Genomic DNA, 14,123 nt, shown 5'->3' on the forward strand with positions numbered 1-14,123 from the left:
TATTGTCGCAGAATAGTCTACTTTTACGGTTTGGGGAAAAACCGATCTCAGTAAGCAATCTTCTTAGCCACATAATCTCCATGAGCCCACTTTTAATTCCTCGGAACTCTGCTGCAGCACTAGATAAGGCAACGACTTTTTTGCTTCTTACTTCTCCAAGTGACCAGGTTGCCTCCAATAAATGTGAACTATCCGCCGGTTGATTTTCCATCGACTAGATTACTTGCGCAATCAGCATCTGTATAGCCATCTACTTCGAGGTCTTTCCCTTTCTTTAAGAATATTCCAAAGTTTGATGTGCCCTTGAGGTACCTTACAATTCGTAAGGCTGCATTCATATGTTCTTCTTGGGGTTGGTGCATGAATTGACTAACAACTCCAACTGCATAAGCAATGTCTGGTCTGGTATGTGAGAGATAAAGCAATTTTCCTACCAGCCTTTGATATTTCTCTCGATCTGCAAATTCAGCTCCTTCAACAATTTTAAGTCCATGGTTTGGTATCATTGGTGTATCGTCCGGCTTGCAGTCTAAAAGGCTAGTTTCTGCCAGTAGATCGAGAACATATTTTCTTTATCTTAAAAATATTCCATGCCTTGATCTCAATACTTCGATTCCCAAGAAGTACTTCAGAGGGTCGCGACCTTTCATGTCAAATTCTTTGAACAGATTGGTCTTGAGGTTATTGATTTCTTCTGTGTCATCTCATGTGATAATCATATCGTCAACATAGATGATAAGACAGGCCATCTTATCCCCTCTCCTTTTTGTGAAGAGTGTATGATCAGAAAGACTCTGTTTGAATCCATGCTTGATCATTGCTTGGCAAAACCTTCCAAACCATATCATCGGGGATTGTTTTAAGCCGTATAAAGTCTTCTTCAGTCTGCACACCTGTCCAGGACCAAACTCGCCATCAAATCCTGGTGGAACTGTCATATAGACTTCCTTGTCCTTTTCTAATTCTCCATGGAGGAAGGCATTAGTCACATCAAACTAATGTAGTGACCAATCCTTACAAGCTGCAACTGACAACAATGCTTGGATGGTGTCAAGCTTGGCAACTGGGGAGAAAGTTTCATCATAGTCAATCCCATATACTTGAGTGTATCCTTTAGCCACCAATCATGCCTTGTATCTCTCGATTGATCCATCTGCACGTCTTTTGATGGTGAAAACCCACCTACATCCGACTGGTTTTTTTCCCTTCTGGATTAGTACACTTTTCCCATGTTCCATTCTTGATCAGAGCATCAACCTCCTTCTTCATTGCTTCCCTCCAATGTTTGTGCTTCACTGCTTCTTGGAAAGACTGGGGGATTTCTTCTTCTTCTTCTTCCTCTTCTTCTTCTTCTTCTTCTTCTTCTTCTTCTTCTTCTTCATATAGGGCTACCTCGAATGCTCGGGCCATTTCTGTGAGGTGTCCTTGGGTGATGTTTGCTACTGAATATTTTATTTTTATCCCTTTCCAGTCCGGAGAGTATCTCTTGGGAGGAATTCCCCTTGTACTTCTGTGTGGTAGTTCATACTACTTGTTACTGTCGTTTCTGCTCCTGGTATCTTCTTCCCAGCTTATCCTGTCAATGTTAGTGATTTCCAATGGAACTGTGTTGGTTTCAGAATCGTTTACCTCAGGATTTGCAGGCAAGGTTGATGGTCGGGCGATGTCCTCAAACTCCATGGTCTGACTAGTGGATTGTGATAGCTCGTTGGTATGAGTTTCTCCTTCTGTTGTTTCTGTGACCGGATTGGATACTGCACTTGATTCGTCTCCCCCTTGTAAAGTTTCGGGCTGATAGGTTGATTCTGTTGGGATATACAGCCAATTTAGTGGGTCACTATTCGGATTATGCGGTTGACTCTCCCCCTGAACGCTAGATTGGCTGTAGTAGTATTCGGTTTCCACAAAGTCAAAGTTCATAGTCGTAACACCGGTACCCTTTCTGATTAACCACATACCCAAGGAAAACACATATAACGGCACAAGGAGAGAATTTGGAACGTTCATGTTTGGGAATGTGGACGAACACCGTGCAACCAAAGACCTTGGGTTCAAGGGTGAGATGGGTTGGTTTTTGTATGGCTTTATGGTTGATAAAGGTATCGATGAGAGTTTTAAAATTGAGGATTCCTGTTGGGAGACGGTTCATAAGATACACAGATGTGGCTATAGCTTCTGGCCAAAAAAGTGTGGGTATTTTGGATTCGATGAGGAGGGCTCTGGTGATTTCGAGGATATACCTATTTTTCCGTTCCGCTACGCCATTCTGCTCAGGTGTATAGGCACAAGAAGTTTGATGAATAAGGCCTTTCTCCATAAAGAAATTTTTCATGTTGGCATTTATATATTCTCCCCTATTGTTAGAACGTAAGACCTGGATATTTTGTTTATACTGAGTTTGGACCATACTGTAGAATTGGGTGAATTTGTTGAAAACCTCAGATTTATGTTTTAAGAAATATACTCAAGTCATACGGGAAAAATCATCAACAAATAGGAGAAAATATCGGAGGCCCTGACCCCCATTGATTGGGGCATGACCCCACACATTAGAATGAATTAAGGAAAATGGGGTAGACACACGGGTATTATTGAGCTTAAAGGAGTGACGATGGCTCTTGGCCAGGTGACATGTTTCGCAATCAAGACAGTGCATACTAGATGCTAGCTTAGGAAACATCATTTTCATATATCCTATAGAAGGATGTCCTAACCGACGATGTAAAAGCCAAGTCTTCCTTGAAGTTGCTCCTTGTATCAGTAATGTCGTGCTTTGTTGAGCTATCTCATCCACATAGTACAGTCCAATTCGTTCAGTGCCATACCCAACTATTGTCCCCTTCTTGGTATCCTGTAGCATACAAAAACGAGGTTGCATCAGTAACTTGCAGTTTAACTCTTTTGTCACATGACTGACGGAAAACAGTTTATTGGAGAAAGTTGGAACGAGGAGGCAGTTAGAGAGTCAGAGGGTTGGAGAAATGTTAATAGTGCCCGCCCCCTCTACTCGAGCCAAATCCCCTCCGGCCGTTTGGACATAGGTTTTGGTAGGTTTAGATATGTGAAGGAAATCTGTTGGATCGAAAGAGATTGTATCGGTAGCACCACAATCAAAAATCCATTGATTCTATTTCTTTTCAACAGTGGTGGATGAGGCAAAGGCTAAGGCTTTAAAGGAATTGTGACACGGTATATCGGGATAAAAAAGTGGATCGTAGGATTTTGTTAGGTCAATTTTGGAGTTTGGAAAAGAGTTGGGGCTCATTTGTAAGTGTTTGAGACTGTCGGGGCTATGTTGGTATTTTATGTAAGTTTTGGGGTTGTTTTCGGAAATATCAGAAGTTCTGGGCTACTTTTGGGTAGGTTTTGAGGGATGGGGTCTCCAGTGAGATTTAGTAGAGAGATGTGGGGGATTTGGAGTTTAGAAGAGTGATGGGGGGGTTCCGAATTTTGGGAAATCAGGGGTATAAATTCCCTTAAGAACCCTAAATTCCGCCGCCTCCATTCCCTTTCCAACCCTAGACTCTGCTGGATCCTTTTTTGATTCCTCTCCGGCCGATGCATCGCCGGCGATGGTCACTGGTACTTGGTTACTTCTGACCACGCCCTGTCAAGGGAGATGGATGCGGTGAACCTTGATTCGTTGTCATCGTCGCTGCTTGTTGGACGGTTGTTCCCCATCGGTTTTGGCTTGCCGGTGCTGCCCGCCGTGTTGACGGTTGGTAGCTCGGTCGCCAATCGCTGCTGCCGCCATCGCCCTGCCTCCACCATTCCGATTTTGGTTCTGTCGTGATTTTTTCATGTCTTCCCACCAATCGGGAAATCCATGGAGATGGAAGCACGTTTAGGCGGTATGTTTCTTTCCCCCCATAGTGGCTACATGTTAATTTACTTTTATCAATATTTTGGTGGAATTTAGGCGGCAGCGGTGGTCTACTCCGGTCGATTGCTGCTAGTCCGACGCCGATTCTTGTCTCCTGTGGGTCGCCTGCGGGTTTGAGAACTCGTTCATTTGCAGATTCACGTCTCACCATCCCATATGCGTTCCTCACTATGGGTATTGGATCTTTGTTTAAGATTTCTCTTTTTATGGCATTGTATCTCTCATCTAGAGCCCATAGAAACTGATATAGTCTATGTCTCTGCATGATATTGTTGTATTTCTCTATTGCTGATGGTGTATCCATACGGTTCGGATCTCTCTCGTCTATAGAGATCCAGAGACTTTGAAATTTATTCCACAGATATTCGAGGCTCATGTTTCATTGCTTCATGTTGTATGCCTGTCTGTGCAGATCCGAGACTTGAAATGGATCGGCTCCACTTTCATACGTGATGGCCAGACCCTCCCACAGGTCTCGGGCCGTCGCGTATTGCGATACTTCATTGATGAGGCTGGCTTCAGTGTTGTTAATTATCCATTTGAAGCAGCAGTGGTCTCTCTGTTGTCATTTTGGATAACTAGGATGAGTGGCTGGAGGGGGGTCGGTTACTCCATTTATGTGAGACAATAGACCCCTTCCTCCTATGGCTCGTTCCATCAGCGTTTTCCACAGAGGATAATTGTCCCCATTGAGTTTACTTTGGACATGGACCTCCCCCAATGATTCTGGTTGTTTTGAGGGAGAAGGTGGTGGTTGTTCTTGGTTTCTAGGTGGTGTATTGATCTGCCTAAGAAACTCGGCGAGCTGGGTAGTAAACTCTCCTGGGAAATTCATAATTGGTTGGTTTGTATTTGTGGTTTCTGTTTCAGATTCTTACATGGTTTCTTCTTTGATTTTGCAGGTTTAAAACAAAAGGTCGAGGAAGGTATTCTAGGGTCGGTGATGAGATTTTTCTGAGTCCCACATTCTCACAACCTGCTCTGATACCATCTTAAAGATGGTAATCGAGAAAGGCGAGGGATAGAAGATTCATGGTGGCTAGAGTTTGTAGAGAAGATGAAGATGTTTTTATTTCCTTTTTGTTGTATTATGTTTGATGTAGAACATTCCCTTTTATAGGGATATTTCAACTCTTAGGAACTCCCACTAATTAATTATGTCTAGGTAAATACTACATATTAAATGTAGTAGCAATTACTAAGTAGTTGGTACTTGGTATTTGGCCAACTAGCCTTTTCCCATTTCCTTTTGACACTTGCATCCAAAAGGTGCGTCTTCATATGTCCAATATGGGCCAATAGTAACATCCAACTTTATATCAAATTCCTTCCATGCAATATCTGAAACATAGTACTCATTTGATAGGAAAGCATCACGTTCCATGGATGTCTTTGCTGCCGTCTCTAATATGGAGTCCTTTTAATCACAAAGCTCCAATTCGCCCTTATCACGATCACAAACGCAATCGACAACTCTGGCACCATCACTTGAATATTTAATCTGAACATCTAAACTCGATGATTCAAATGTTTCTCCTTCTTAAACCTTAATCCATGTGTACTTCCACCCGAAAAACTCTGCATCCCTTCGTCAATTTTTTTACGAATGTGTATGAGCGAACTCCTCATCATAGCATCTCTTATCCAAGGATTCATCATCCTTAACTTGGTAACCTGTCTCACTCCGACTCCTAAACTTCTCGGTGGTAGCTTTTTCCTCCGGTACTACACATGGCTTTAAGCACTTTTTGACCTCTCCAATAAACTATTATGAGATAAAGACGACCTACTCCCCCGACATAGATCATTACTATCAAACCTCCCAATTGATATTGATTCCGAAAGAAAAAATTCTGCCTTTGTTATTGAGCAGGGGCAGAATGAACCTGATTCGATGTCGAGCTTTGTGGTGATGGCGGTGCCCAGCAGGGTGGGGGTTGTTGATCATATGCCGGGTATCCATGCGTTGTTAGAAGATCCGGCGTTTCCCAATAGGTAGGCAGCCGTGATAGCGCTTGTTCATAGGCGGGTATCATTGTTGCGTACACAGTCCCGGTGGGTCCCAATAGGTAGGCGAGCGCAGTGGCAGGTGCGGGGGCTGATTTTGGGCTGCTCCGAGTGATATATGGTGTGGGGATTTCGTAGAAGCACGTCTGAAAAATAGGACGCCTGATAGCGCGACGGTTGCTGAAGCGTGTTGGCCTGATAGGTCACACGCGCGGGCTGACCTTACTGGTCCAGCGGTGAGAGGGTTGAGCGCGGTGGTTGGTCAGCAATGTAGCGGGTCTGGTGGAAGGTGGACTGGAGTTGCGGCAGGGGATGCAGCGTCAGGCCAAGCTGCGGGTATTGGATGGGTGGGTTCCAACAATTTGGTGGGTGTTGCAGGGGATGCATCGTCGGGCTTGGTCCGGCTGTGTAGCAGGGCCGGTGGTTGATGGATTGGAATGGCGGCTGTGTGGTGGAGTACAACGGAGGTCCGTCAGGTGGGTCATGTTCTGGGCGCAACGGAGAGAGTGTGATTGCTGCCCTACGCTCATGCTCAATCAATCGAGTCTCAATTCGGGGGAACCTAGCGAGAATATTCTCCAGCATTGCAGCTGTTGAATTCCTCGGGGTGTACGTCGCTATTGTGGCGCGCGGCATGATCAGGGACTCCGTTCTCCCCATTCCGAGATAGAGTTCGGCCATGAACGGAGATGGGAGGATGAGAACGAGGTGAAAGCACCAGTTGATAAGGGTGAATAAATCTATAGTATGCGCAGCGGGATAAATCCCATTACGCATATTCAGCTTGATCAAGTAAATAAATAGTCGAGGAACAACTCCTGCGATTCACTTGCTCAACTCAATAACATGTATGGGGAAAAGCAATGGATCAAGTGGATCCCGAGAGTTTCCCTTGTCTGGAATAAAACAAAGTAATTTCAGAAAATAACAAAAATATTTTTCAAATTTCTGGATGTATCTGGAGAGAGTTTTTTATTTCAACATACTATTTTTCAGAAACTTGAAAATCCCCTGCCATACTCCAGAGAATCTTTTGTTTTGTTTCGTTTATTTCAAGTACGAAATAGACTAAATAAGTGAGAGAGAGAGAGAGAGAGGAAATTACTGTGCCTTTTGTTTTTAACCGGAAGAGGTAAAAGGGGGGGAACTTGGCGCAGGGAGGTGAACGGTCGCTGACAACATAGCAACCGTTCCCTCTTCTCCATCTACCTCTATTTATCGCACCTCTCTCTCTCACCTTTTCACATTTTAGCAAACCCTTACCACTCTCAAAACTCCCAAATCCCTAATTTCTCTTCTCTCAGTTTTAGGCGAAGTCACTCCCAATCACCTCCCATGGACAAATCATCCGCTTCCAGCCAGTCCCAGAAGCCCTCAGCCGGACGACGTGTACGGTTGATTCGTTCAACTCCTCACCCAGAAACCATGACACCTCCCACTCCCCAAGCAATAGTATTGCCAACCGCTGGTACATCTCAACCAACAGAGACGTCCGTGGGTAGTACGTACCTGAGGATTCTCGAAGACGTAATGGGGAAATTCAGCCCAACCGGTAAAATGAGTGAAGTTTTTTCCAAACTGGCTGAGAAATTTAAAGATGAAGTAGACCAACTTACTCCTGTTCCCATCGGAAGTCTAACCGAAGCATCAGTCCAGACGGAACCAGCGGCACAACCCCTCATCGCACCGACTACTTCCCAGACTCACGCGCCTGCGTTAGAAACCACTGGATTTGCCGATAATCGCGAAGAAAAGGCGGAATTCGAGGAGGGGGTGGAGTTTGGAGAGGAAGGAAACAACCAAGGAAAGGGGGAGACCGGGGGGGAAAGGAAGAGAAAATTCGGAAGTCAGTTGAGGAGGGATCAGTAGGGAAGACACTGGAAGTGGTGAACGTGGACCAAGAAGGATCAGATGATGACAGGGAAACCCTTGATGAGAGGGCGATTAGAATGAGCTTCCGTACACAGAGGGGGCTGGAGAGAGAGGAGCTTATAAGCATGCGGGAAGAGGCTACAATCTTGGCGGCCGCGAAGAGAGAAGCGGCAGAAAGGAAGATGAAAGGAAAGCAGGTGGCGACCCCCAGCAAGAGTAAGAAACCAAGACCGGCGTCACTGGGTGTAGTGATCCTGGAATCGCTACTGTTCCTACCCAAACAACCCATTACCAAGAAAAGAAAGTACCGAATACTAGAGCCTATGAAATGATGGAGGTTGATCTAGACTAAAAGCTGTTGGAGGCTATGGTCTATTTCAAGGACCTGAAGTTGAGGAGGAATTGTGCCGTAAGTGTGTCTGAGGCGAGGCCAACACAATAAGGGAGAAAGGTAGACTATCCGTCCCTGCGGATGATAGGAGTTAAGGAGCAATTCCTTGGATACATCAGAGCCATTGGATTTGACTGGTTGTTGGAGCACGCACCATGTGAGGTGCCATTTAACCTTGCGAAGGAGTTCTTCACATCCTTCAACTTTGAGTATACTACCGATTTGGACAAGGAATCCATCTATTTCAGGGTATTCAATCAGGAGATGGTTATGACCCCCAAAGAGTGGTCATTGAGGTTAGGGCTACTAAGTCCCGAGGAGGACAAGAGAGGGGAGTGGTCTTTATGGGAGATTAACCACCTAAATACACCGAGGAATTCAACGCTGAGGAGGCGTGGAACTTAATTGGGGCTGAAGGTGCGGACCCTTTCAAAACCAGTGTGTCAACAGGGGAAGAAATTGCTGACCCTGTTTTGAGGATGGCGCATGTTTTCTTGGCCCACAACCTCCTTGGTCAATCAAACACCACGATTGAGTTATATTTCATGTGGTGCATGATCAAGGAAGTTAAGGTGCATTTAGGCTACTGGCTGGCTCACTCATGCCACAAAATAGCCCACTATCATGTCCGTCACTTGTGCGCCTGCCATCTGCTTGGAGCGTATCTGATAAGGAACATAATGCCAAGGCTAACGATCCCCAAATCCTCCATCGTGATGTTTGAAGATCCGGAATGGTTTGACACTGCATATTTCATCAGCATTGGCATTATTAAGAGAAAGGGGGCGACACTGGTATTTTGCGAGGCTGGGCAATCAGAGGAAAAGAACGAAGAAGGGGAGAGTGAAGAGGACAATGAGCCTGTGGAGGCTGAAGAAAGGAAGACTCCTTCAGAGGAGAGACCACACCCTACCGAGAAGAAGCCAGATGGCACTGAGGAAAAGTGGCAAAGGATCATAGAGTCCATGATAAACAAATTTGGCGAGGCAAATGATAAGAAACAGGTGTTTCTTGAGCTTCAGACTGAGAATATGACAAGAGCTCTCTCTCTGATTGAGAGGGTGACTAACTTGGCAGAGCAGAACAATCAAATTTTCCAACAGCTCATATCCGCCGCTTCTACCTCAAAAGAAAGCTAGCCAAAGGAAGCCACTCCAGATACCACTCCTATCAGAGTAACAAGGAAGAGGAAGTGATGTGATCCTCGTTTCGATCCCGAAATTACCCACAAAAAGAGGAAACATATCATGGCCCGAAGTCTTAAGTTGGCAAGAACGAGAAACCCTGGAGATATTGTTTGATAAATTGAGGATTTTTCTTTATATATTTGTTAAATAAATATGAAATATGCGCCTATCTGAATTAGTTAGGAATTAGCATGATTACAGCTTAGGATTTTTCGTTTATGAGATGTAGGATTTAGTTAGATTTGAAGTTTTTATTTAAATTATTTTTCTATTAGGATTAACATTATGTTAATAGTGTTATTTTATTAGTAGTTATCTCGTTAGGAGATTTGTTAGATTTTATATTCCATATTTTTGCCTATAAAAGACGTGTAGTTTACGGAAGAAGAGATAGAGCTCATTTTGATGAATAAAGTTTAGTTTATTTTCTTGAGTTTGACTCTTGATTTCCCTATTTCGATTACTTGTAGCAACGTGTTCGTTCTTGAAATAGTTTATCGATTTATCAATTGAGCTTTCGCCCTCAATCGTGGCATCATTCATTCCATATTCACCCCATATTTCACGTCGAATCCATATCCATTCGTATTGTAAAGTTGTAGGAATGTCATGGCTACAATGAGTTCTTGCAAATTCCATCCATATTCCGAGGCATGTTCGCGTGCCAAGTCAGAGCCACGCGACACCCATGCACCTGCTCCACTGCCGACGACGTCCATGAGTACCTCGATGACGCTGCCGGATGATTTGATAGAAAGGTTGATCGATCGATTGGTGCCACAGATCGGATCGGTGATCGAACGAGCCTTTGTATCAGCCGTGAAACAACAACATGATGGCGAACAAGAGAAAGCAAACACTTGTAGAGAAGGAGAAAAGATTTTACAGCCCTTGTTTGTTGAAGAAAGTGACGAATCTGTTGGATATTTGACACACAAAATATAGGAACACTCAACAAGGATAAAATATGGAAGATAAGTATTGATAGGCTTCTCACAATAAGGATTACAAAAAACACTCAAACTAAAAGTGCTACAGCACTACAAATCTTCCTTTCTTCCTAACTTGAGCTACGGCTCTTCCTCTAATTCTAACTCACAATTCTAATTTTTGATTGATATTACAATTACTAACTACACACCTATTTATAGAAGTTAAAGTCGGTTATCTAAGCCGACATAGTACATCTAGTTAATTCTAGTAAGCTCCTTAATTAATTTAATATTCCCAAATGCATGCCAACTGTAATCTTCTCGAGAACTCCAGCCCTTCATGTTAATCCACTTGAATTTATCCTTTCTTGATTTCTCCACAATGTTCACCAAGCTTCCAATACTTTAATAAACTTAATATTTCTTAATTATGAAGTAATTGAGTTTAATAATTCAACATCCTCCCTTAAACTCAATTCTTCAAGGTCTTCATTCCAAGCATAACCTTCAATCTTCTAAAAACATCATGTTTTAATGGCTTCGTAAATATATCTGCAGCTTGGTCTTGTGACTTGCAATAAACCAACTCCACATCATTTTGGTTCACATGCTCCCGAATAAAGTGATAACGAGTATCAATATGCTTACTTCTTTCGTGGAACACCGGATTCTTTGCAAGTGCTATTGCAGACTTGTTATCAACACGTATCTCCGTCGGGCTTTGTTGCGCGAATCCCAGAAAAGTTAATAAATTTCTCAACCAAATGCAATGACACACCGTTGAACTTGCTGCAACATACTCGGCTTCACATGTTGAGAGTGTCACTATAGCTTGCTTCTTTGACGACCAAGTAAAGACAGCATCTCCAATATAAAAACAGTAGCCGGTAGTGCTCTTTCTTTCATCCAAGTCTCTTCCCCAATCGCTATCCGAATAACCAACGAGTTTAACTTCTTGATTAGAGGGATAAAGTATACCTTCATTCAACGTACCTTTAATATAGCGCAAAATCCTCTTTGCCGCATTCAAATGAGACTGTGACGGCGTTTCCATGTATCTGCTGATTAATCCAACTCCATAGAGAATATCAGGCCTAGTGCACGTTAAATATCGTAGACTTCCAACTAGACTTTTGAAGTATGTTGGATCCACTTCTGCTTCACCATCATGCTTCTTCAATTCTTGACCGATCGCCACAGGAGTGTTAACAGGATTGCAGGACTCCATTTTGAATTTTTCCAAGATTTGTTTTGCAAAAGAGCTTTGAGAGATAAATATCCCATCTTCATTTTGCACTACCTCAATTCCCAGAAAATGTGCCATCAAACCAATGTCTGTCATCTCGAACTCCTTGATCATGCTCTTCTTGAATTTATGAAACAGTGCTTCACAATTTCCAGTAAAGATTAGATCATCAACATATAGGCAAACAAATAACATGTTACCTGCAGTATCTTTCTTCAAATATAGAGCATGTTCGAAAGGGCACTTCACAAAGCCATTTTTCAGAAAATACTCATTAATTCTGGAATTCCATGCGCGTGGAGCTTGCTTGAGCCCGTACAAAGCTTTCTTCAATCTGTAAACTTTATTCTCAGCTCCTCGTTTCACATAACCTTCAGGTTGCTCCACGTAAATTTCTTCTTCAAGAAAACCATTTAGAAAAGCCGACTTCACATCGAGCTGATAGATCTTCCAACTGTGTTGGGCGGCCAGCGAGATAAATAATCTGATCGTCTCAAGACGAGCAACAGGAGCGAAGACTTCACTATAATCAATTCCGGCCTTCTGCTTGTATCCTTTCGCAACTAACCTCGCTTTGTACCTTTGCACTTCACCATTGGCATTTTTCTTTGTTTTGAACACCCATTTCACACCAATTGCGTTTCGGCCTTCTGGCAGTGTTGTCAACGACCAAGTATCATTTTTCTCGATCGCATTGATTTCTTCATCCATTGCAATCTTCCATTTCCTGTCTTGCGCAGCATCTGCATAAGTAATAGGATCAACATCCATATAAAAACAAATAAGATTCACATTTTCCTCCACAACTTCATTAACTTCTTCGGTAGCTTCATATATATCATTCAGATTGCGCATTCTTCTTGGCCTTCCGACTGGACCTTGAGATGATGTTGGTGAATCAGGTTCTTCAACTTCACGTGCATCTTCTTGCTGATCAGGTACAATTTCTGACGAGCTTGCAGCTTTCTTATCCTCCCAGCTCCATGTTTGATCTTCTTCAAACACCACATCGCGGCTTATGATCACCTTCTTCGTGAGTGGGTTATACAATTTGTAACCCATTACTCGATCTCCATATCCCACGAAGATACACTTTTCGCCTTTATCATCAAGCTTGATTCTCCGAGCTTCAGGAATTTTGGCATAAGCAATGCAACCAAAAACTCTCAAGTGCGCAACACTGGGCTTGAACGAGCTCCATGCTTCTTCAGGCGTCATGTTGCGAACACTTTTGGTGGGACACCGGTTCAGGAGATATACTGCTGTTGCGACAGCTTCAGCCCAGAATTCTCGGGGTAAGTCCTTCCCTTTGATCATACTCCTCGCCATATCAAGAATTGTTCGGTTCTTCCTTTCAGCCACGCCATTCAGCTGAGGAGTATATGCAGGTGTAAGCTGGTGAACGATTCCATGATCCTTGCAAAACTTTTCAAACAGATCGGATGTGAACTCGCCTCCTTGGTCGGATCTGAGAACTTTAATATAGTTCCCACTCTGCCTTTCAACAAGAATTTTGAACTCTTTGAAAATATCAAACACCTCAGATTTCCTTTTCAAGAAATACACCCAAGTCTTTCTGGAATAATCATCAATGAAAGTTAGAAAATACTGATTACCTCCAGTAGAAATAGGCTTTAGGGGACCACAAACGTCTGTATGAACGATCTCCAACGGGTGTGATGCTCTCCATCTCATTTCTTTTGAGAAACTTGGCCTATGATGTTTTCCCAGTATGCATCCTTCACAAACTTCTTCAGGATGATCAATATGAGGCAAGCCTTTCACCATATTCTTTGAAGACAGAAGCTTCAAACCACCAAAATTCAGATGTCCAACACGCAAATGCCATAACCACGATTCATCTTTAACAATTGCATTCATGCACTTCAACATATCATGTTTCATATTCAATGCAAATAATCTATTTTTGGACATCTTCACACAGGCAACCAAACTACCTCGAGCATCATTGATAGACAGATAAGAATTCTTGATATTAACATCAAATCCTTTCTCCAGCAATTGACCAAGACTCAAAATATTGCTCTTCATGGCAGGCACATAATAGACGTCATATATAAAACCATGATTTCCATTCTTCAACCTAATCAAGATATTACCTTTTCCTTGCACCGCTACTTTGGAGGAATCTCCAAAAGTAACATCCCCATAAGATGTCTCCTTCAGCTCCACGAAGAGTTCCTTGTTCCCGCACATGTGGTTACTAGCTCCAGTATCCAAGTACCACGTGCTGCACTGATCACCTTCAAGTCCTTTATGAGTAAAAAGAGAGGTTGAAATTACCTGCTCATTATTGTCTCCTCCATCGGCATAATGGACTTGTTGGTTGGACCTGGTATTTCCGGCTGTTGGACATTCATAGCTGTAATGCCCGAATTCGTGACAAGTATAGCACTCGACATTTGCTTTATCAAACCCTGGTTGATTATAGGTTTGAGAATAACCTCCTCTGTATTGCCCTCTTCCTCGTCCTCGTTGTCCATAAGAATTTCGACCTCTACCTCGATAGGTGGAATATTGACGTCCTCCCTCATTTTGATAATTTTGGCCTCGTCCTCCTTGATTTTGGTAATTCTGGTTGCGT

Source organism: Salvia splendens, chromosome 12, assembly GCF_004379255.2.
Source record: "Salvia splendens isolate huo1 chromosome 12, SspV2, whole genome shotgun sequence".
NCBI classification, from domain to species: Eukaryota; Viridiplantae; Streptophyta; class Magnoliopsida; order Lamiales; family Lamiaceae; genus Salvia; species Salvia splendens.